The 21,400-nt window shown below is 36.2% G+C and overlaps 1 protein-coding gene across 3 annotated transcripts in view; it reads left to right on the top strand.

Moving 5' to 3' along the window:
• LOC5577804 (serine-rich adhesin for platelets) overlaps positions 1-21,400 on the top strand; it is a 572,874-nt gene that overhangs the window by 446,723 nt on the left and 104,751 nt on the right. The gene's annotated exons all lie outside the window — the stretch shown is intronic.

Raw genomic sequence — 21,400 nt, 5'->3', positions numbered from 1 at the left:
CTAATATTAAAAACACTAGAATTGAAAAACTGATTTTTGTTGGACCACCCTTTGATGATTAGGAAAAAATGCTCTAGATTGGTCAAATTTTGAGCTACAGAAAAACTTTTTTTGGCAAAGTTGGTCAAAATTCCAAGTTCTACCGCTTTGCCTAAGAGTATATACCAGTATTTTTGCAAATAAAAAAGTTGATTATATGATTTGTGTGAAATTGTGGACCACCCTAGTTTTGAATGACTCAGTATGAAAGCCTACATTTTTATAAATAATTTTGTAGAAGATCATTTTTGTCTAAAATTTTATTTTCATGCTCAAAATGCAAAATAATAAAGAAATACATACTATGAAAATCTTCAAAATAGTTTTAAAGCCCTATCTTTCTTATTTCAGATTTCTCGTCAAAGCGGTCTATGAACGACTTTTAGAACTTAACAAAACGCAAATTTTCATGCAAAAAGATTGATGATATCTTTTTTAGTTCAAAAGTTATTAAAGTTTTTCTGCTTAAAATCATTTGTTTTTAAGGGCATTTTATTAGAGTTACAAAAATAACACATTTGTAATTTTTTGATATAATATACAATTTTATTTTGTCTTTCGAATGCCGTCAAAAGATATTTTTTATGTTTGCCCCAATCAAAAATATTCACAATCGAAGTAGGCATGTTTTTGAGAGAAAAACAACAATAACTCCCAAACGGAAAGAGATAACGAGTTTCTTCACTCACCAAACTACGCATTTTTCAAAGTTCTAAAATTGTTTCATAGACTACTTTGATGAGAAATTTGAATTGAAAACTCTAGAGCCAGAAAACCAATTTTGTCCGGACCACCCTATGTCACCGTAGTAAAATAGCTCTAAATCGGTCAATTTAAAAGATATAAAAAAACTTTTTTTGGCAAAGTTGCTTGAAATTGAATGGTCTACAACTTTGCTGAAGCATGTATAGTATAATTTCTACAAATAAGAAAGTTAGTTACACAATTTCTATGAAAATGTGGTCCACCCTAATTTTCAATAACACCAAACAAAGGACCTTACTAATACAAACAACTTTGTAGAAGACCGTTTTTGTCTAATGTTTCATTCTAAAGCTCAAAATTCATCTTTCCGCGTAAAACTGATTCCTGGACCACTGTGCACTGTAACAAGTTTTGGATACAATCCTTAACTCCCTTCAAATTGTTTGAATTCAGCACAGCATCACACAGCTCACGGTTCGAAGGAAAAACTACCAGCCCCCCTCAAAGCGGCACTCAGCATCATCAGCATCGCTCCAAAATATTGTAATAGCTCGTAAAAACGGCGAAGGAAAGCGTTTTTTTCTCCACCGGGGGAAACAACGACCACTGAGAGAGATACTGCGACGAGAGGCGCTTGCACATCAGTTATGGCGTCCCAGAAGCAACAGCAGCCGCCACACACATTAAATGATGTGCGATGCGAGGGCTAAGTGCCCTATAATGCAGTTTGTGCAAGTGGCAAAATGAGATTGGACACTATTGGGAGCATGTGGAGGGAGGGATTCATTCATGGAACTGCCATCAGCAGAAGAAGCAGCTATAAGAAGCATACGCCCCGGTCAGCTCAGCTCGGCTCCCGTGGGGAAATGGTTTAATATTTGCCAGGGAACGGACAAACATCGTTAGCTTTTGCACTTTTTGTACGCCGGCCTGATTGAATTGCCCGCTAGTCAACGACTCTGGATGGGAAATGGACCGGGTCGTAAAAGTAATTTGTGCGCCCATTAAAGGTACGCCCTGGCATCATTGTACGGCGATTAAATGGGAATTTTTTGATTTAACGGGTTTTTAAAACGGAAAGATTGTTGCAATTTAATTATCATTCATGGAGGTGTTTTTAAACGAAAAGTTAAAGAAACAATTACATTGATCGTGTATTTAAGATAAAATAGGGTTTATGATGCGAGTACACACAGAAGGTTCATTTTATCTATTCCTATTTCCAAAGCGTCCTTTTATTTCACAATAATTCCTAGCGCATCGAAATATTTCAAATTAATGCAGTCAGTGTTAGGAATTACTCATTAGGAACATGTTCACAAATCGCAAAATTAGAAGATGGTGATTATTTTTTAGAACAAAAGTGTCTTCAAATTACACTGCGGAACACGATTTTGTCTCCAGCATCAAAATACCTCTATTCACTTAATTAAGGGTAGCTGAATCCATTGCCTTTTACAGAAATATCATAGCACGTCTAGTTTTTGAGATATTGGTTGTTGAAAATGCAAAAATTGACTATTTCAGCGATCTTGCATGCAAGTTTGCCAGCTTGTAAGGAAATTGATTTGCTTAATTTGCCACAGAATTCAAACTTTATGTGTATAACAATACTAATCATCAAAGTTTATAATACTTTTGATGCTGAAAAGTTATTTTTTGCGATTCCGTTGCAAACCAATCATCTTTTCATTGATAATTTGCACTACATAATGGCCTACTTTTCCTACCAAAAAAACAATGCTGAAAAGTGCTACTTTTCAGCACTGTTTTCGGTGCTGAAAAGTAGTACTTTTCAGTTCTGTTTGGAAGGCGTCAGCAAAATATCCCAGTCTATTCTGTTATAGCATCTGATTCTATAGCTGATGTGCGATACAGATGCAAGACTGGTGATATTGTCGGCGCGATAAAAACATTGAATCGCTTTCTTGCCGAAGTTGGATTTTCTCAAAATCTATGCGAGATACCTAACTTCGGCAGTGGTGCATTCAATTCGCATCCGGACATGTACTAATGCACCCTACTTTCGATGCAGGGTATCTTGCAAGGATACCGAGAAAAATCCGTTACCAGCGAACTGCGGAACTGAGAACGGATCGTCCACAATTCGTAGAGGTTGCAGCAGAATCCACTACTATACGCGTTGTCTTACCTGTTCTGTCCTCCAATAGGGAATGTAGGTCTGTGGACAACAAACTTTGTGACATTCGTAGATACTACTAAGTCGCAGCCTACGCGATTGAAAAAAATGATGATATGAAATGATACTACGCGTGGATGTATGCTCACGTGGTTTCTGTTGAAATGTTTGTTTGTGCTTTTGGAAATGATCCAGCTTAAACGGAGTTTTTCGTAATAGCAAAAAATGTTGTATGCAACTCGTTGCAAAACTCGATTTTTTCAGCACTCGTTGAATTTATCCAACTCGGCGAGCCTCGTTGGATAAATGTACAACTCGTGCTGAAAAAATCATCATTTTGCAACTTGTTGCATAAATAACTATTTTGATGGTTTAGAAAAGAATTGTAATTTGCCATATAAGAGAAACGAAGAATTTTGTATGTAGGCTGCAAGCATGTTGAAAAAATCGGTTTAATCTAAATTTAATCGTGAAATTTCAACCAAAGTATATCCAAAACAAAAGTTTAGGTCCTCTTTTGCTTGCTTGGTGGATAAGATCACAAAAAAGTTTGATAAAATATACTTCAAATATTAGGTAAACATAAAAAAAACCAACGTTTTATACAACTTTGGCGACCTGTAGCTAAAAATTGTGACGTGATGGGAAATTTCTGAGAACGGCATCAGATTCAGCAATCCCAAATCTACTAGAGACACATAATTTGATCCTTGAGCCACGCAAAAATGTCATTTTTGTTGCGCTGTGTTATTACACATGTTTAGCACTACATTTTGAAAATATGTGGCAATAGGAAGGTCTGACAGAATACTTTTCTTTTTCTCAATATCCATTTTGCAATTTGAAGTGTTTAAGTTTTTTTTTTTAGTTTTGAACAACTTTGCCGAAGACACCAACCTTTTAAGTCTACTGTAGCCCTTGCTATAACGTTTTCAATGATTCAGAGTAGGGTGAGGTCCATGTACCAAGTAGCACACAAGTTATAATTGAGACAGATTAACTATTATATGACCAGATCTATTCATACATCAGTTGTTATTGGGACATGTGTGTTACTCTGGTGAGGTATTTTGCCCATAACTCTTTTGTTTAAAATTCTGCTAAACCAACAGGCTGACAAAGAACCACAAGTTGTCCTTACTTCGTTAATTTGTCACGCACTGCGTATTTGTTCCCCTTCATTCCCATCCCTTTGAAAATCACTTCAAATACCGAAACCACCCACACTACCACGACCCCATCCGGTTTCCTCGCTGGCATTGAACTTGATCAAGGTTCTTGGCAATTGTGCTGTCATCATTGCACGTTTGTACATCACAAAGAATCAACAACGATACAGTAGCGGCAGAATGTTTGTTTATAGTACGCTGTCATCCGTTGTCGTCGTCGTCGTCGTTGGCCGCAAGATCGAAAACGGAAATTGTCCGCATCGTGTGAGACCATTGAACTTTTGCAGGTGTATCGCTCCATATGGGCGTAGCTAAGAGGGGTTGATTCAGAATGAGTCTTTCCGGGTGTCTGTTAAGCGTCGACAATATGCCAAATAATCAACTAGCCCGCTAATTCGCCTTCTTGGGCTTATATAGCTATTTTACAGATATTATAGGGCATGACAACTTTTTTATATTTGTTAACTAGATTTTTAACTCTTGGAAAGGTCATTTCGGGACCTTCGAAAGGAAGTCGTCACTATAACATAAATGTAAAGTGACTATCTCAGGGATGGGATTCGCCATGAGAGGCGTGTGTGTTCTAACCATAACACCAGTCTTCCTCCGGCATGACAACTTTATAATCAGCCATTCCATGAAAAACGATCTAGTGAGTCACCGAATTCCGTGAAAATTTGATATTTTGTTCCTTATCCGAAATAACGATACACGTGTTTTTGGATTTCTTGATTAAGGTGACCATTTCCGAAATAGGATGACCAGAAAAATCGCAATTTTGCCAAATTTTTATTTTCAAAAATATTATAACTTTTGAACCGTTCGACCGATTTTCAATCAATTTGGACGAAATGAGAGCTAAAGATTTTGACTTTTCAGGAAAAACAGAAAATTCTACAAATAATTATTTTAACCATGATTATTGTTTGTTATTGTTTGTTTAATAATTTCCGTTTTTCGTGTGTTGAAGGCCTCGGGACCAAAGGGGCTATAACTGTTCTCATTTTTTCTTGAAAGTTCAAAAAAATTAACGTTTACTGTCAAATTTTCAGCGATGTGTGTTTTTTAGTTATTTAGATATTTTTTTTTTTTAATAAAAAATCATTCATTTTTCATCGGCACACACTGCAAGTCTCAGCGCATTAGATTCTTTATTAAAAAAAAAATTATAACTTTTGAACAGCTCAACCGATTTCCAATCTTTTTTTATGGAATGAAAACTTAGAAAAAAAAAGAAACTTTGAAAAAATATTTTTTTACATTAAAATATATTAAAATTAAAAAAAAAAACTAAATTTTTTTAAAATGTTCATGTAATAATTTTTCAGATTTTTTAATTTTGTCTCAAAAGTTGAAATCTTAAGAGACTGCAGAGTGTTTACTTGACTTTGCGAGAAGAAGCAACCTGGCAATGAATCGCGGGAATGAACAGCGCGTGGATAAATGAATCATACGAGTGGCAGGGCTTCGCGAGCAACTTATCGGTGTGTTCATTTTGCTTCTTCGGCGTTGCATCCGTTTGCGATGCTCTTCGTGAAAAATGAATTTTGGCGAACATTGGATCGCGAAGATTTCGTAGATTATCGTTCGCGAAGAAGATCCATTGCAACACTGGTATTAACTCTATGAAATGAACGATTTTATAAATCATGTTTTACGATTTTGACGTATATGGCGAGTGCAATCAATGCAAACATCATTTTTTGTACAACATAGAAACATGTTTTCAATCGTTGGTGTTTTTTTCAAGTCGAGTGAAGAATAACAGCAATAATTTAAGTGAAAAAATCTGGCGGACATCTTGGATTTTGACGCCATCTTGATTTTAAGTAGAAGAGTTTTTTACCTTGTTCGCACTCAATTTCGAGGCTACCACTGAAACAGATTACGCATACTGGAACCGAGTCGATGGCAGCCTGGCTTCAGTGAGAATTGCTCGAAGGATGATTCCATGATTATTCTTTGGATCTTTATATAGGAATCCTTGAAGGAATCACCGGAGGAATTTTTAGAAGGCCAGAACGAAACTCTGAAGAAATTTCTGGGGGAATGCCTGGAAGATTACCTGCTTAATTCATTGGAGTAATTCACCCAGCGATTTTCCAGGAGGTGTTTCCTTAAAAAAAAATCGTGAAGTATTTTCTTGTAGAATCCCTGAAGCAATGCATAGAGCCCTTAATGGACTACCTGAATGGAGCCCTGATGAGGGCTACCTGGAGATATCCTTGCATGTTTCTTTGGATGGATAAATTTTGGATGAAATATCTGGAGTTGTCATTAACCTGTATAGACCTGAGTGAAAGAAAACTAACAAAAACTCTCACCGCTCAGCGAATACTACACGGATTAAAATATTTTTTGCCAGTATACTGGCACACATATCAAGTTTCTAAAAATGGCCAATCAGGCCAGGAGGGTTACTGGTGAGATCGGCTGAACAGGGTGCTGTACTTCTGTGACCCTGAAGGTAGGAAAACTTTCTAGCCACAGATAATTTCCGGAATCAACTATAATGAAGCCGCTATATCAAGGAATTTAAAGAAAAACGCATCGGCGTAAACCTTTTTGATCCTTGAAATGACCATTCCCAGGCCCCAATGACGCCTCAAATTTACGATAAAGTGGCCAATTTGTATCTAAACATATTAGTCAAGCCTATGAGAACGCATTTCAGTAAACTATTATGTTTGATCTCTACTGTCAGGGAATTGAAACGGTTTAGTATCCAACAAATCTATAGCCGTTTCTTCAGGGCATTTAGTCCGAGTGGCCACATCCAGAACATTTTAAACGGTGCAAACCTTTTCATTTATTTTTGAATATCACATTTTAATAATTTATGCAAATTAAAATGATTGTCATTGCATAGAAAAATGAAGACGGCTTGGCATATCCCAAAAAATTGCATATTTTCACCCGACCTGGCCCAGTGACCCACCGGAATATCTCCAACCACAGGAACATTTCCAAGATCCTTTGGCTACTTTTAGTAACTAGATATGTGTACCAGTATACTGACAAAACATAATTTGAATTAGTTTAGTACTCGTTGAGAGGTGAGAGTTTTAGTATTTTTGCTTTCACTCAGGCCTATACGGGTTAAAAAGATTGTTCTTGTGTAACCACTGGAGACAGACTTGAAAGCATCTTTGCAGTAATCCTTATAGAGTTTTTCCTGTATGAATCCTTGAAAGAGTCTCTGGTGGAATTCCTGAAAGAATATCGTGAGAAATTGCTTGAATAATTCCTGGAGGAATATCTGGCAGACTTCCTGGAAGATCCTCTAGCGAAATTTCTAGACGAATCCCTGTTCAAATTTTATTTGAGGAATCTTTGAAGTATTCGAAGGAGACATTCTTGTAGAAATTTCTTTCAACATTTCTAGAAAAATCCCTGCAGAGATTTTCCTGCAGAAATCCCTGCAATAATTCTTGTAGGAATTCCTGTAGGAACTAATGACAGAATTCTTGGAGGTATTACTGAAGGTATTATTGAAGCCCTATCGGAGCTGGTCTCAAAAATCATAGTGATCAAAAGTTCTTCTCGGAGGAATCACTGGTGATATCTCTAGTGGAATCCCCGGAGAAATCGCGGTAGAGATTACTGTAGATTATCTCGGAGGAATTTCGAGTAAAATTCCATGGAAATCTTCAATAGCATTCCTAAAGAATTCTCTGAAAGATTTTTGGAAATATACCGGGAAGAATAATTGAAAGGAGCTGAAAAACGAAGAGATTATAACTTAAACAGAGTGCTTTGAATATATGTGATAATTGAATAGATCTGACATATAATTTATAGAAAATGTAATATTTACATATGCATTTATTGTGCGTAGCTGTTCAATGTAAATTTTGGCATGAGGTAGAGTCTAATATGCGTCTCTCATTATCAAGGATGGAAAAAAATCGCCTCTAACGACTAACAACATAGTATTTGAATGGTCTAAGAGGGCCGTTGCTCTTGCAGAAGCATGATTTGAACAGCTCATCACGCGCGCATAGTAAGGATAAATGGAGCATGCGATGCACTGTTTGTCGCGGGACAAACCGTTTGTCGGATGTTGTAACAAGTCGCGATTAACATGAATCAGGACGCGTTCACGGCATAATTTTTCACTCAAACATACCACAAGGCAGATGGCGGAAAAAAACGTAAAAATCCCCCAAAAGTTATGACTTTGGTTTGCGAACAATTGATCGTTAGCACACATGGTCGCCGTTAAGTCAGAGGGGACCAAGTACAAAACTTGAGAAAATTGGATTATTCTCTCATTAGATTCAAAATTACTTTACCTCCGTTACACTTTGATCAGATTTGAAGAATTTTGTAAGCTGCGAGAGATATGTAATAAATTTCCTTTGGATGATCAACAAAAATCGATAAAAGTGTGCAGTCAGAATGGACCAAGTGCTTATTACCATAACAGCGAAAATGATCAGCGTGCTTGGGAATGCGAGGAAATGAAAGACATTTCAGGAGATTTGTCAGATTTTTTGACATCGAATCATTCTTCTAGTTATCTATCAATAAAAATTTATAAATATGACATGATTCGATGCATTTGATTTTGATTTTTGACCATTTACCATATTCGGATGGATGGTCAAAAATTGCAACAAATTCTGTGCAAACAGAGCGGACCAAGTGTTGAAAAGCAATAAAATGATTGATTATTGCATTTTTTGAGTCAATTTCAGAGTCCAATAGAAGTTTACGGTAGTTCTATAGTGTATGTATGGCATGTCCTACGATCCGCTTATTGGACCAGCATATTTTGGTCGGTACTCAACATTTTCACTTGGTCCACTCTGACTGAACGCATATTTGAATATTTCTGGTCTTCAACGCCCTGACCCTGCTAAACCTTAATTTTCAAGCTATCTTAATGCCACTGATGTTTGTATTTACTATATGGGTTAATTAAGGATTTACGAAACTGGTGTCGAAGGGTCTTGATAATCTGTTTAGCTTAGATATATGCACCCAATTTGACCATGCAAGCATTAAATGATTGTTATTTTCCAAGAAATTGTTCAGTCAGAGTGAACCAGCTCACTGAACGGCGGTCTTTGGTTCAGTCAGAGTGGACCAAGTACACATAGTCCATCAAAAAATCGTTCTATTAGAGGTTTGGATTATGATTTTTCATGATTATCACTTCACATTATATTGTTAGAAAGTAACATAAAGACGTGTAAAAATATTGAACCGAAATTTAAACGAGTTCAAAAATTACAGAGCGTTAGACTTTAAACCCATTTTTCTCAAAATATGAAAAATGTCACTTGGTCCACTCTGACTTAACGCCGACCACATGCCGAGCGATTCATTTTTCGCGGAGCGGAGTTTGTTGTTAGGTCTTGACGACTAATGGTTAGTCGTTGTTGCTATGATCGCACGATAAAGAACAACCGCGATGCATCATTTATTTTGTCATGATCACTAGATTTCCATCCTTGCTCATTATCAAATTTACCGTATTTCGGGGTAACATTAATCGGAATGAAGCACTACCGAAGATTCATGTGTAACATGAGTTTTAAAAACAATATGAGCAAAACAATGCAGTAATTACTAATAATGGCATCGCCGAAAACGATTCTGTTTTCATGCGAAGTTGATATCCTTCTCATATTATCAAGCGGTCGTTTTTGCGTGTAATACAAGACAATAATTTTACGGTCGTTGGTCTTTTCCCCTGACGGAAAACCTGGCTACGCCCATGGCACACCCACCGTATTTTGAACACCGGAAAATGTTTGGTGTTAGGAGTGAAGGGGTTGAAATGTAACTATTCGTCTAGCTTTTTTTTTTATTGTGGACCAATATATATGCAGATTATGTATCTCTATAAAAGTTAACTATTATGCATTACAATTTGACGACTGTTTTCCTGATTTTCAGGAAATAATAACAAAAAATGTGTGGCAATTGTTTTACTTTTTTCTACTCCTTGATGGTAATCGATACAAAAATCAGAGAATTCCATATGATGCATTTTATACCATTGCTCCATATTATGTCACACATTGATAGAATAAAAGAGTAGCTTTTTTCGTTCGATTTAATAAAATATACACATTTCCGGTGTTCCGGTCGAATAAGTACGGCGACATTTGTCATCGATTTTAATAATTAATGATACATTTCAATTACCTTTGGATGGTTATTGATTAAAGGGCACAATCGAACGTGCTTCTCCGTATTAACACTAAAAATACCAAGGAACGAGTTCGCGGAAGGCCATCGTTTGACTTGAAAGCTTCAAACCCCAGCGATCGATTCGCGGTTCCGTTTAATTGGCCCACGGTCGGCGCATTTTGTGGCATGTAACGCTCGTATATTAAACCGCCACTTCACTTGGGAGGCGAAATTCTTCACTCCACCAACCATTATAACGAGCGTAAATTTTTGTGGCTATTAATTACCCAGCACGTGCCCTCCGATGGTAAACAAACGGCGGCCAGAAGTGTTCTGCTCCATCGAAAGTTGCCAACTTCGAGGGGGGGGGATTCGGAATTTCGCTCTGATCTGCGATAATGTGTTTACGCTAAAAATGCTTCGGTTCGATCTTAGTCTGTCGCAGACCGGTGATTAATGGAAAACCTGAACATTTTTGTATGCACTACCTTGAGATCGGCGGCAGGAAATGTAGCAAAATGGTTAGCTTGCACAAAAACAATAGAGTTTCACTTGCATGGGGGGCGGGCTCATTCTCTTTTTTTGCGCAGCAGACATCAGAATAAACTTGTAGAAATCTATTGTTAGTCTGCTTTATTCATTAGAACCCAGTTCCATCGTATCCCATTCTGAAATAAGTAGGCTGTTGCACCGATCCTGGTTTACGGTGCTTCATTTACGGTTATTATGAAAAAATACCAATGAAAATTTTTAAAATAAGATGGTTTTATATCTAGTTGTCACCAACCAAGATTTTTTTTAAATTTTCTGACTAAATTTGAAGTTAAGATGTTACCATCTAAATAATTGTTTTTTTGATACATAAAAGTTGTATTTCAGTGGCAATTTTTTTCGGAAATGCCTGAAGTTATGATTTTAAAACTATTGATTATGAACTAATTAACTGTCAAACTATTTTAATGTTGAGTATTATGTTATACTACAGTTAATGAAAACAATTAAATTGGCTCCTTAGTACATTATATCCATTGAGCCTGCGAATAAAATACGATTAAAATAATAAAAACGATTATATACTAAAAATCAACTATTTTTATGCTTTCAAAAGGGCGTAATCTCGTCTTACGATTTGTGTTAAATCAGTCCAGAGATAAAGAACAACTGTATGAACCAAATGGCTATTTTTCGATAATATCATTAAATGAAGCACCGTGTGGTTGAATGGGAGGTGTCCTGTCATTTTATTCTTGTACTGTCCCACTCATTCTGAAAGAGTCATTCATCCTTCTATCTGCGCTTAATAATCTAAATACGTCACGTCTTAGTCGCTGTACATCTCTCACTCCGGAATAACGGCACACTCCGTGACTACGATACATTTTTATGATGGGGAGAAGAAAAGAGTTTATATGCTGGCAGCAGTTGCTCATTTTTGAGCGCGTGGGTGATTGTGGAACGTGATTCATTTGCTTATTAAAATATGCGGAAGAGTTAGTTATTATACAATTCAGTAAGCCACGAGGAGCTTCAAGAATTTAAAGTTTTGTGTTATGTGACCTCACTACAATCACACCCATAAAAAATGTATTTTCATAAACAATTCAAACTTAAATTGACTAGGGTGGTTCAAAATTTGAAAAGTTTGAAAATTCATTCTCCCACATCTATCTTAATATCCTTACCATAAAAAAATAGGGTTCTGTGAATTTTTAGCTTTCTAAGTGGTGATTTAAAGGTAGCGAAAAGACAATGTAGGTTCATATGGAAATTACTACGGAGAAATTAAAAAAAAAATGTTCCAAACACGTCATATTTTGCCGTGGATTTGGGTATTGTTTCTTTTTTGGTACTTCGTTGAAGGTGAAAATTGTGTTTCACTTTTTATCCAATTAAAAAATACTGGAAATCGTTCTTCGTACCACACAAACGGTAGAAATATGTCATCCAAAGAAGAGAGTCTTGTTTTCCGGACTTAATAAAATGCTGGTATGGGGGATTCGGGATTTTGGGTTTTTCTTATCTTGATCAACACGTTATTCAATTGTACAATTTTGATGCCTTTGTGAAAATACATGTTCAAATATGCATTCAAGCTCATAACAAATTCTTAACTTTTTGAATGTATTTTTCGAAATTGACATATATTAGTTCATATATGTTATTTTGAGATAAATTCTATAATACGCTCTTCCGAGGATTATTATATATTACAATTTTTTGTTTCCTGAAATTGTTTGAACAATAAACCAAGTTTTGTTTAACTTGCAATATGATGACCCACCCCCCCCCCTCCCCCCTGCGAGCAGCATTATTTTATTAAGGTGAAGATGAATTGAAGCCAAGCCTCGAATTTTTAAGAGCACAAATCTGGAGAACCGAATACCTGTTTGAGCTGAAAACTTGATTGATTGGTCACCCCCACTACAGTGATCAATCGATTAAGTTTTCAGCTCAAACGAATGTGTGGTTCTCCAGATTTGTGCTCTTGAATATTTGAGTTTTGGCTTTGATCCATCTTCACCTTAAGGCTGGTTTGCACTAATAAGAGAAGGAATCGCCTATCTCGATGCGTGGAAATGGTCCAGAAAATAACATCTTTCTGATCGCAGTACGCAGTTGAGAAGCAATGTCATTTCAAAGGGGCTCTCTGTAGGAAATTTCTTGACTCATATAGTCGAGGAATTTCTTTACTTTTATTGAGTGAAACAGCAAACTTAGCTTTAAGCCTGATTCGCTGTTGACAAGTAATTTCTCGGCCTATCTTGACGCATGGGAAATTTCTGCAAGGAAATGATCAAGAATGCACTTTTTCTGATCGCAGTACGCAGTTGAAAAGAAATGTCAGTTCAAATGGGAGTCGCTGTAGAAAATTCCTGCAAGGAATCGGCAAGAAATTTCTTTACCGATTCCTTTTCAGTAGTAAATCAGGCATTACCGAAAAAATATTCAAACTGCGAATTACTGCCGTGAGTCGCAAGTCAGTCCTATTTTTAAAAAGTAGGCATTGTGAAAATGACCTATATGTTGCTTTTGATTTTTAAATATATTTTTGCTTTTTTCACAACTATTCTATTTTCGAAAATGTATCAATTTTTATGACTGATAAACATCGGCGTAGCTAAGTTTTTTTGTCTGGAAGAGGTCTACGCCATTTTTCGTACAAAATAAAGAACATTTACACGAAAATGTGTTCACTGTATTCTATTCTCCAAACAAAACAGAGTGAACACATTTTCATCAAATAATTTTCAGTTTTGAACAGAAAAACTGCTTTGGAGATTCAATGATGACGATGATTGCGATGACGGAGCGTTGAACGTTAAGAAAAACTCAACACTTTGAAAAGTCCCATTTTCCGCTCCAATGCCAATTTGTCATAAAAGCTACGCACCGATCACTTTTGCACTATTAAACTTTTGAGCACTCGAAAATTTTATTTTTTTTAAATTTTATTTAACTTTATTTTTTATGCTTCAAATTACAAATTAAAATTACTGCACTTTGTTTTCCTCAGCATAAAAAATACAATACAAAATCAATATGGGGTCATGCACAAATTACGTCACGGCCCAAGGGGGGGGAGGAGGAGGTCAAGCCAAGCGTGACGAGCCTTACAACATTTTTGAAGGATCCATGCGAAAAACGTGACGAAGGGGGGGGGGGGGAGGGGGTCGAAAATGTCAATATTTAGCGTGACATAATTTGTGGACAATCCCTATAACGTATTGTAACAGTACCATTCAATATATTGGAAATACAATATAGTATATTGTAATATGACAATACAATTACAGAACAGTATATTGTTTTGAACAGTTCACTGTATGGTATATGAGATTTTTCCAATAGTTAAGTAAGTCTTAAGTAAAGTTAAGTATCGCAAGAATACAAATATAGATATTTTTTCATACATACATTTTGAAAATACAATACAATAAATTGTTCATGTATTGTCTTGATTAGCAATGCGTGTATTGTTGTACAATACAAAAACAATTCAATGAACTATATTTCAATTAGTGGTGAAAAGCATAGAATTTGTATTTTGTATGGATTGTCACCCAACTTACTGGATGTTCGTGCCAACAGTAGCAAAATAATTTGAACTCCTATATAAGTACAGATATTTATCATGGTTGCATTCGTCGTTACAGCTTATGTCAAGTACACAGTGCGCATCGTACCTTTGTGCTGTGCGTACACGAATTCTCTCTGCTCTTGGAAGTTTTCTTAAAAACTACCTAAAGCAATAAAACAGTACTTTTCAGTGCTACAAAAACAGTACTTTTCAGTGCTAAAATTAAAAACGGTACTTTTCAGTGCTACTAAAACAGTACTTTTCAGTACTATTTTTTCTACTATTGATCCCTTTACGATCCTTGTTTGGACCCGTGCCTTCGATTTTTCGTTGGACCCGTTGGCGAAAGCTAGCGGTGGTAATCCTTCTTGGACACCGTCTAGGGAAAAAACCTCTCGAAGGTCACGTCTTTCTCGTTTATTAACTAAACATGGTATCAACAACTAACAAAAGGAAGGGTGAATCTCTGAATTCACTACTTCCCTCCAAAAAAGTGGGTTTTAAAACTGTCACTACACGTGGCAAGAATGGAAGAAAGGACGCTTCCCCGGAATGCGAAGTTTCTTCCAAGGGTGAAATTGTATCGAAATGAGCAATCAGTTCGATGCTCTAGACAAATTTTCCGAACACCAAATCGAAGCAGCCTCTAGCCCAGGCTCTTTGATTCAAGTGAGGAAGCAAAGAGTGCCGTGGTCAGTTGTTCCGAATTTGGGGGATTTAGGCAGGAGATCTTGAACTCCATTAGGGGAATCAAGGTTTCCTTCCAAATCGCAAAGAAAGGAGACTGTCGCGTTTTGCCGGAAACTCTTAAAGATCGAGAACTTCTTCTCAAACATCTTGAAGAGAAGAAGCACAAGTTTTTTACTTATGACGACAAAACTGAACGTTTGTTCAAAGTTGTCTTGAAAGGTCTCTCAAGTGACTATAAGTCTCCTGAAGAGATCAAAATGGAATAAATGATTTACTTGGATTTTCCCCAGTCCAAGTAATCATTATGAAAAAGAGAACCCAATCTGGCATTGTTCGGAAAGGGCTTTCTCAAGAATTTTATTTAGTTCACTTTAACAAAAAAGAACTAAATAATATTAAAGCTTTAGAAAAAGCAAAACTTTTGTTTGATGTCCGTGTGACATGGGAACATTTCCAGAAACCTGGAGGAAATTACCAGAACCCCACTCAGTGCCGTCGGTGCCAAAAGTGGGGTCATGGTACAAAAAATTGTCGCATGGATGCTAAATGCATGATTTGCGGAGGTTCTTCTCACGCTAAGGACGTCTGTCCAGTGAAGGAAGATACCACCAAATTCATATGCTGTAATTGCGGGGCTAACCATAAGTCCAATTTTTGGAATTGTCCTTCACGCAAAAGGGTCATTGAGGCTCGTGCCAGGCAGATGAAAGATAATATCCGTTACGATAACGGTCGTTTCCGGAATTTGCCTGGTAGAGTATCGAACAATGCTCATTTTTCAGTTAACGATCGCTTGATCATGAATCATACCCATCAGGAAGATCATAATCATGCTCATTCACAAACTAATTTTAATCCGTCGGGTAGCCGTTCGAATCTTTCAATTTCGAATGTATCTACCCACGGTAAATCCTTTGCCGATATCGTAGCAGGAAATTTGAACTCCTCCCCTGTTCGATCCATGGGTACCCATTCTACTTGTTTCAAATCAAATGGAAAAAACCCTACCGCCACAGGTAACTCCGCTTCTTCGTCTACCGGAAATTCCAATGGGAATTCACATGACATGTCTGCCTCTGATTTTAATTTTCTAACTGAACAATTGAATCTAATGATTGATGCAATGTTCAAAGCCACCACTATGACTGAAGCAGTCCAAGTAGGTGTAAAATTTACAAATCAAATTGTTATTGGATTACGTTTTTCTAATGGATCCAAATAATAATTTAAATATTTTAAATTGGAATGCTCGTTCTCTGAATGGTAAAGAGGACGAGCTGTTTAATTTTCTTACGGTTAATAACGTGCATATAGCAGTTATTACCGAAACGTATTTAAAACCTGGATCTAAACTCAAAAGAGATCCTAACTTTTTTGTTTATCGTAACGATCGACTTGATGGGGCATGTGGGGGAGTTGCAATCATCATTCATAGGCGTATAAAACATCAACTGTTTTCGTCATTTGAAACTAAAGTTTTTGAAACTTTAGGTGTTTCTGTTGAAACACAGTTTGGTAAATATACTTTCATAGCTGCCTATTTGCCTTTTCAATGCTCTGGGCAGCAAGTTAATTTGCTCCAAACTGACTTGCGTAAATTGACTCGCAATAAGTCAAAATATTTTGTCATTGGTGACTTTAATGCCAAACATCGGTCATGGAATAATTCTCAAAGTAATTCCAACGGCAGAATTTTATTTGATGAGTGCTCTTCAGGATATTTCTCAATTCAATACCCTGATAGCCCCACATGTTTTTCCTCTTCTAGAAATCCATCTACGATTGATTTGGTCTTAACCGACTCTAGTCATCTTTGTAGCCAACTGATTACTCATGCTGATTTTGATTCTGATCATGTCCCTGTTACATTTCAAATATCGCATGAAGCGATTCTCAATCCTATCAGCTCCACTTTCAATTATTTACGAGCCGACTGGAATATATATAAAACGTATGTTGACTCTAATCTTGACGTTAACATTTCTTGAGAAACTAAACTTGATATTGACAATGCTCTTGAAACTTTAACAAATTCCATTGTTGAAGCCCGGAGCATTGCGATTCCAAAATGTGAAGTAAAATTTGAATCCGTGATTATAGACGATGATCTTAAACTCTTGATCCGTCTTAAAAACGTGAGGAGAAGGCAATTTCAACGCACTCGCGATCCTGCTATGAAAATTATATGGCAGGATTTGCAGAAAGAAATCAAGAAACGTTTTGCAGATTTAAGAAACAAAAATTTTGAAAATAAAATTTCTCAATTGAACCCTGGCTCTAAGCCCTTTTGGAAATTATCTAAAATCTTGAAAAAACCTCAGAAACCTATACCGGCATTGAAAGAGGAAAACAAATTAATACTAACTAATTGCGAAAAAGCTCAAAAACTTGCTATGCAGTTTGAAAGTGCGCACAATTTTAATTTAGGACTTACTAGTCCAATTGAAAATGAAGTTACTCAGGAGTTCGAAAATATTCTCAATCAAGAGAACGTTTTCGAAAATGCCTGAGAGACTGATTTGGAAGAAGTGAGAACTATTATTAAAAAATTCAAAAACATGAAAGCTCCTGGCGATGATGGAATTTTCTACATCCTCATCAAGAAACTTCCAGAAAGTAGCTTATCATTTTTAGTTGATATATTTAACAAATGTTTTCAATTAGCATATTTTCCTGACAAATGGAAAAATGCTAAGGTTGTTCCAATTTTAAAACCAGACAAAAATCCTGCAGAAGCTTCTAGCTATCGTCCAATCAGTTTGCTTTCCTCCATCAGTAAACTTTTTGAAAAGGTTATTTTGAACAGAATGATGGCACACATCAACGAAAATTCAATTTTTGCCAATGAACAGTTCGGATTCCGCCATGGACATTCGACCACTCATCAACTTTTACGTGTAACAAATTTGATCCGTTCCAACAAATCTGAAGGCTACTCTACTGGTCTTGCTCTTCTAGACATAGAAAAAGCATTCGACAGTGTTTGGCATGAAGGTTTGATTGTAAAATTGAAAAACTTTAATTTTCCAACATACATTGTTAGAATAATTCAAAGTTATCTGTCAAATCGTACACTTCAGGTTAATTATCAGAACTCCAGATCTGAAAGACTTCCTGTAAGAGCTGGTGTTCCTCAAGGCAGCATTTTGGGACCAATATTATACAATATTTTCACATCTGACTTACCTGAACTACCTCAGGGATGTCAAAAATCTTTGTTTGCGGATGACACAGGCCTCTCCGCCAAAGGACGAAGCCTGCGTGTCATCTGTAGTCGATTGCAAAAAAGTTTGGATATTTTTTCTTCATACTTGCAAAAATGGAAGATTTCTCCTAATGCTTCCAATACTCAACTAATAATATTCCCACATAAACCAAAAGCTCTTTAATTGAAACCTTCAAGTAGACATGTTGTCACGATGAGAGGGGTTCCAATAAATTGGTCAGATAAAGTTAAGTATCTAGGGCTCATGCTAGATAAGAATTTAACTTTCAAAAATCACATTGAGGGCATTCAAGCCAAATGTAACAAATATGCAAAATGTCTCTATCCACTTATTAATAGAAAATCAAAACTTTGTCTTAAGAACAAGCTTTTGATATTCAAACAAATTTTCAGGCCAGCCATGTTGTATGCTGTACCAATATGGACTAGCTGTTGTAATACCAGGAAGAAAGCTCTGCAGAGAATTCAAAATAAAATTTTGAAAATGATACTGAGGCTTCCTCCCTGGTATAGTACCAATGAGTTACATAGAATATCCAATGTTGAAACATTGGAACAAATGTCAAATAAAATAATAAATAATTTCAGGCAAAAATCGTTACAATCTTCTATTGCCACGATTAATGCGTTATATGTTTAGGTTAAGTTAGGTTAAGTATATTTAAAGCGTTTTTTTTCTCTTATAAGCAGGTGAAATCAACTCACCTGTAAAAAATCTGAACTGCTACGGCAAATGAAATGTTATATGTTGTTAACAAAATGTTAATAAAATCTTAAATTTGTTTTACCAAATTAGGATGATAGTGTTGTCTAATAACACAGAACACCTAGATATAAGAAATGAATGTAATGTCTGGAATAATACTAATAAAGAAATTTAAAAAAAAAATTCGTAGATAATACTTTTGAATCTGAATTTCAAAAATAGCATAGAAAAATTTCTGATGCAATTTCTGTTTTAGAAATATTTCTAAAGGACTTTTGATGAAATTCATGAAAGAATTTGTAATAAATTTTTGAGGAAAACTATTTGTAGTTATTCGCAGATGAATTTCTAGTAGAACCTCTAGCGAAATATTCCAGTATAAGATTTGACAGAATCAATATTTTTTGAGGAATTTCGAGGGACATATTTAAGCTTTTAAAGTGTTAAGTTTTTTTTTAATTGAATCAATTTTTGGATAAAAAGTAGACATAGAAGAAATGGTTGTCCTCTAGGAGGAATTCACGTTGGAAGTATGAACATATTCTGCACTATTATTTCACTAGTTTCAAAGAGATTTGTAGCAAAAGTTCTTAAGCGTCCCTTTGATATTCCTTGAGAAATTTGATTATACTGAAATTTGTCAAGCAATATCGAAGGATGGGTTGAAAAAAAAATGTTACAAATCTTTTGTAAATTAGTCATACTTTGTGTAGTTTCATAAGAATCTAAAACAAAATTAGTTTTTTAGGAAAATGTAGTTTATACTTTAGGCAATAATTTTACCCATGTTAAATTACATGAAAAAATAAGCAAAATCAAAGAAATAATTTAATGTTTAAAAAAACGGTAGATTTTGTTGAACTTTTTTGAAAACGTCTGTTAAGAACTAAAGCTTATTTACCACCAAAAATTCCCACTATATGTTGCCTAAGAAATGCCTTTAGTAATTTTGCCTATTTTTTTTTTAAATAATTTTGTCGAACATTATGCGAGTTTTAGTTACTTAATGTTTGGATTATTTGGTGGATTTGGATATCATCTCCGACACTTCGGGCAAGGCATCTTCCAAAAACATGAGAAATCGTGAAAACATTTAAAACAGTATTGTTCGCATTTTCAGAAAATACGAATTTTGGGAACCGAATTTCAAGTGACAAGTGAGGTTTTTCCACTTGAAGAGTTTTTTTTTTGTCAACAAAAAGATTCATGTAAATTGCTTTATTTTATTTATTATCAACAAAAATTCTTGAGATGACCTGTATGACTCCCCCTCCCCACCTGTTCCTACGCCAATTGAAAAAAAAACACAGAATTGAACATTTATTTATACCGTAACGTAGATGCTTTCGTACCCCAACCAGTTAATTTCACGTTTGATACAAAGTATTAGAAAATTTAAATATACTAGGATTTGCTTTTTATCTTCATGAGAACCTGTGTCAAAGTTAATTTTCAGATCCCTCGAAGTAAACGTTTTGCAAGAAATATAGCGATGGCTAACTCATTTCAAGACGTGTGGCCTTCGATTAAAATAAATACAGAAATCTGCTATACAACATGACACCTCCAATCATAATACTCGTACTTGTATAAAAAGTTAAACTTATACATTTGAATGGCTTTCCACTAGTCGTCAAGAACTGTTATTTGCAGAACTCCGACAAAGTCTTAAACTTTTGTTTACGATTCCGCACTTATAGGGGCCAGTTTCTATATGTATCTTCAGATCATTGCACTACTAGTTTAATCCTACTCTTTCAATTTAAGAGTAGGTATCCCAGGCGGAGAGCCAGACTTGACAGTCGAGGCACGATTTTCACGAGATCCGGACAATTTGTTTGCTTCGCGGACGACATGGATATTATTGGGAGAAAATTTGATACGGTGGCCGATTTGTTCACCCGCCTAAACGCGAAGAAACAAAAGCCGTGCTAATGGTGAATGCGTCTAAAACAAAGTACATGCTGGTAGGTGGAACTGAGCGCGACAGGGCCCGCATAGGAAGCAGTATTACGATAGACGGGGATACCTTTGAGGTGGTGGACGAGTTCGTCCACCTCGGATCCTTGTTGACGACAGACAAGAATGTTAGTCGGAAAATACGAAGGCGTATCATCAGCGGAAGTCGTGCCTACTATGGGCTCCAGAAGAAACTGCGGTCAAAAAAAATTCACCCCCGCACCAAATGCACGATGTACAAAACGCTCATAAGACCGGTAGTCCTCTACGGGCATGAGATGTGGACTATGCTCGAGAAGGACTTGCAAGCTCTTGGGCTTTTCGAAAGCCGAGTGCTAAGGACGATCTTCGGCGGCGTGTGGCGGCGAAGGATGAACCACGAGCTCGCTCAACTCTACGGCGAACCCAGTATCGTGAAGGTAGCTAAAACTGGAAGGATACGCTGGACAGGGCATGTTGCAAGAATGTCGGACAACAATTCTGTACAGAAGGTGTTCGCTACGAATCCGGTCGGAACAACCCAGACAACCAGAAATCGCATGAA

This window comes from Aedes aegypti, chromosome 2 (genome assembly GCF_002204515.2).
Source record: "Aedes aegypti strain LVP_AGWG chromosome 2, AaegL5.0 Primary Assembly, whole genome shotgun sequence".
Classification (NCBI taxonomy): Eukaryota; Metazoa; Arthropoda; class Insecta; order Diptera; family Culicidae; genus Aedes; species Aedes aegypti.
This window is presented reverse-complemented; position numbering and strand designations above follow the sequence as displayed.